At 40.2% G+C, this 4,600-nt stretch overlaps 1 pseudogene; it reads right to left on the bottom strand.

Annotated features, from left to right (window-relative positions):
• Window positions 1-2,063: 2,063 nt before the first annotated feature.
• LOC121138680 lies at window positions 2,064-2,849 on the bottom strand (annotated as a pseudogene).
• Window positions 2,850-4,600: the final 1,751 nt, after the last annotated feature.

Genomic DNA, 4,600 nt, shown 5'->3' with positions numbered 1-4,600 from the left:
GCCTTTCTGATAAATATATGGACCAGGAACGATCATATTGAGTGGATACACTCAGACCCAGAAAAACAGAGATGGCATCTTCTCTCTTATAGGAAGTTCTTAGCTCCAAGCTTTAAAAGTGAGTATAAAACCTGAAATAGCCAGAATATTCACAAAAGTAAAAGGAGACTCCTGTATGGAGGGGTAAATAATGGGCAGTAGAAAATACAGGAAATAATAATCTTAAAAGAAAGAAATTGAGTGTGTGTGATTAATGGAGAAGTGATAGATATACACAAAAAAGAAGAGAGAATAAAATAACAGTAAGGATGAATGAAAATATTTTAAGTCTTCTAAATGTTATCATCTATACATATGGCTGTAATACATCTAAGTGTCTATAAGCATACACAGTCAGAGTATACATGATATCTTCCAGTCTTACCTAATGATGCTCGTCACCAGGGCCATGGACATTCTTACAATGCAACCACAACATCCTGCATTGATATTGTTGGTCACTGACGTTCTTGATATTTCAAAAACAGTACAGTCTACTGTGGTTGTCCCCTTTACCTCCCAGAAGTAGCAGGTGAGTCCTATGCTGAAGAAGCCATGTGCTTCAGTCAGAGCCAGTAGTCTTGATGAGGACAAGAATTGAAAACCTCCACTGTGGGGACTAGCTTTCTTCGTATCATAAGGCAATCTGTAAACATTTAAAGCCAACAGCCCTTCCCAGGTATGAAAATTATGGACCATAACAATGGTCTGCACTGCATGACAACTTGAAGGTTGCAAGAGCAGCACACATACATTGGTGGTAACCAACAGCTTATAATTGGAATTAAGGAGTTCTCAACCACAGGAAAGTTATTTCTGGAACTGGAGGCCTAGCCTATTTCTGAGCATTAGGGAAGGATATGTCTTGAAGGAGAACCTAAATCCACTATGCATAACTCACATGAATATTCATATAAGATTGATTTTCCAACTAGTACCAATTCTTATCTAGATAGTCTTCTCATAGCTATAGCAGGATATTTCTGAGATCTTTCTCATTGGAAATAATTCTAGTAAAACAGAATGTGGGAATACTGAATTGTGTCCCACCAGATGATTCTCTACTGTATCTTCCCTCACGACTTTCTAGAACTATTTTTTCTAGAAAGAGATCTAGGGGATCTATTTCTAGAACAAATAGATCTGGGGGATTAATTGCCCCAACATGAGAAAGAGATCATTCAGAAGGAAAGTACCTGGATTGTTAAAACAAAACTGTACTCAAGTAGTTAAAGATATAGGACTCTACAAGTGATTCCCTTTTTGCCATACACAGGAATAACACTGAAAATACCTCGAAAGCACCTTCAGTGACTGTAACTTGAATGCTACTTCCAATCATTTCCCAGTCAAACCTCAGGAGCAGAAAAGGAACTGAAAGTTTGGGATCACGTAAGCACACAAAATGAATTATTTAATTTACCATAGACAAATTTCATGAAAATATGCCAGAAAGGAATACTCTTAGCAAGTAACTTTCCAAGAATACTCTTAGCAAGTAATTTTCCAAGAAACCCTCAGGAGGATCAAGGGAGACAGCAAGCAAATTGTTCTCAACCACAGAAAGCAGACTGCTACAACTCTGCAGAATCCATTCTCTGTAAAAAAAATCCCTGAGCTGGCTGCAGGCATTGAGCCTCCTCCTGTGGGAAATTACACATTCTCACCACTAGGTTTCAGCTCAAAACATACTAAAACACAATAGGTTTTGACACCAGAATTCGGTTTTTATATTTTTTCCTATAGACAATTCTAGTTTATTATGGCAAAGGTGAAAATGCCACCTTCACCAAAACAGTAACCAGTAAAATTCATCGCCAAAGTAACTCGGTACAAAACAGGTGTGTTTCTGAATTAAAACAAGAGAAAGAAAAAGCATTTGCATGAGTTTTTAGATCCCATTTTAAAACAGGGAAAAAGAGAGAGAGAGACAAACAAAAAAGAAATCCAACATTGTCTACACAGTCCAGTTGCCAACCCTCCCTCTAGGAATTACGGACAAAGATTCTGGGACCTGTCACTTCTGTGGATTTGCCTGGCTGTTTAACTGGTGTCCATCTGTGCATTGTACTCATCCAGCTGTGCATCCAACTGCTCGGCAGAAATATGCTGCTTTGAGTTCCTGCTCATACCTCTACCTCTTCCAATGCTGCCTCCACGGGTCCCTCTCCAGATGAGGCCACCAGCAAAGCACCCTGAGCCATTGTTTCTCCTCATGCCACCTCTGTTCATTCTCTGTGCAGATCTTCTTTGTGAGTCAGTCTGTGATGTGACAATCTGAATGTTCATGGGGCGGCCATCTAAAGGGACACCATTATACTGTTTCATAGCCTTCAGGGCATCTGTCTTCTGTTCAAAGTGCATATGTGCTGTCCCAAAACTTCGTGCAGAGCAATCTTAGTGCACAGCTGCTGTCTTCAGTGCTCCAAACTCTGAGAAGTGTTCCTGAATATCTGTATCTGACACCCCCCAGTCAAGGTTTGACACCAACAACATTCTGCCCATCTCCATGCTGGCTGCACCACAGAAGTTGCTGTGGAACAGGTTATGCTGCCTCTTGTTGGAAAGTTGTTTATGCCTGCTGTAGGGAGCCAGCCCGTTCCTGCCTCCTCCCGCAGAGCCGTGAGACATGGTAGGCCAGTTCCTCAAAGGCTTGCAACATTTTCCCCCTACACAGGGGCCTGCATGGCACCACCGCAGCTGCCCTGGTAGCCTGCCCTTCTGAAGCCCTGGCCTTTGCCGCAACTGCCTTGCTGTCTCCGGTTCAGCTTAATGATATCATCCAATGACATATCCATTTTATATGCCATGGTGGTCTCAGAATCGGACCTCTTGATCTCCAGAATTCGTGTTAATAAACCTGGAATCAGATATCAGGATAATATTGAAAAATTGGATTACTGACATGTGTCAACCTCACCTGGTTTGTAATTACTTTTGTAACTGGGAAAATAGTGTGGCCTGGTACCATGAAACAGGCTCACGAGTGCAACATTAAGGACTCAGCACAAAAATACTAATTTCTTTTTCTATTTTTTCAGAGAAATACTCTCACCACGAAGCCCAGGTTGTTGTAGAAATCAGTACAGGTTGTTGTAGAAATCAGTATGCCGAATTGGTAGCCTGTATCTCACTGAGATCCAGCTGTCTTTGACTCTTTGGGATAAAAGTTTTTTTGCCACAAAGCTGTCAAAACACTATTTAGAATGCTATATTTATTTGACAGTGGAAAAATTAATGCTGGGTAAAAATTTCAATTTTAAATACTAATGTTTACAACTATGCACATGAAACTCAAAAAATGCTAATTTTGGATGTGATTTCATTTCCTGGTTGGGAATGCCAAGTCTCTACTTTAGGTGCCTCTGTTTGAATAGGGAAGTGTTTTAACATGGAAGTCAGCATGGATGTCTCTATATTTGAAGACCTTTGTCCTTTCTATTGTAGCAAAGAAAACTGTTTGCAAATATCAAGACATAAATTCAAATATTCTGCTAGATTATTCTATAAGAATGCTTTGTAATGCATATCAATAAAAGAGGAAGAATAGTCCAGTACATATAATATGAAATTTGTTCATAATGGTAAGTCATCCACAGCAGAAATTCAGAGCCAGATGCTTTATAAACAGCAGAGAAACTATTTGCATTCCTGGACCCTTCCCTCTTATGTCCCAGTACAGGTTTTCCTGTCACTGTGCTGGTGACTGATGACTTTCCCATGACTCCTGACTTGGATCTTGTGATTGTCTGTGGTTGTTGAGTGCCAGTGTGTATCTGTCCTTTTCCTAAGAACCCAGGTCTGCACCAGAAATTCTCCACATTGCAGGCCTGGTTGTTATATCTGAACATTTTCTGTGACACTTAACTCTTTATCTTCACAATGGAACTTCTCACTCCTCACTCAGTTGGTATCCCAAAATCTAATTACTGAGAATTCTACAGCTTCTTCCACTACGCAGTCTTTCTCTTCAGCCATCTAAAGTCTAAACACCTCCCAAAATATCTTTAAATGTGAGTGGTCCTTCCACAATGAACCACTCTGTCCTGCTGTCTCACTTTATCTTCCACACAGTTCATTCCAGGATGCCTGAGCTCGCTTCCACACAGCGTATCCACATGTCTGCTACCTGATTAGAGCAGAACTGAATATAAGAGGATGTTGTGTCCCAGTATCTGTCCCACACCGATAGAATTATGTAACCTCACCTCAATTTAACAGTGAAAATCTCGAGCTTCAACTTACTCCAACAAAAACAAACTAAATATGATGCCTGTGTCCCATCTCTAACATAAACCTAATAAGCCAAAACGAAATATGGCAATTATGACTTGAGGAGAGACATTTCTGGAACTGGGATTCTGAAAAGAAGACTCATGCATTTAATACCACCACAGGGGAGGGACAAGCAGGCTGATTATTGTAAGTTTAAAGCAAGTCTGATTTCCACAAAAAAATTCCAGGATAGGCCCCAAATATATACAGAGAAACCCTGTCTTAAAAAACCAAAAGAGAAAACAGAAAAAAAAGACAAAATTGCTGTGCAGTTGTGGTGATGCCT

Source organism: Mesocricetus auratus, unplaced genomic scaffold (genome assembly GCF_017639785.1).
Source record: "Mesocricetus auratus isolate SY011 unplaced genomic scaffold, BCM_Maur_2.0 contig_4752_pilon_obj, whole genome shotgun sequence".
NCBI lineage: Eukaryota > Metazoa > Chordata > Mammalia > Rodentia > Cricetidae > Mesocricetus > Mesocricetus auratus.
The sequence above is the reverse complement of the archived record's forward strand: the minus strand, read 5'-3'. Positions and strand labels throughout refer to the sequence as shown.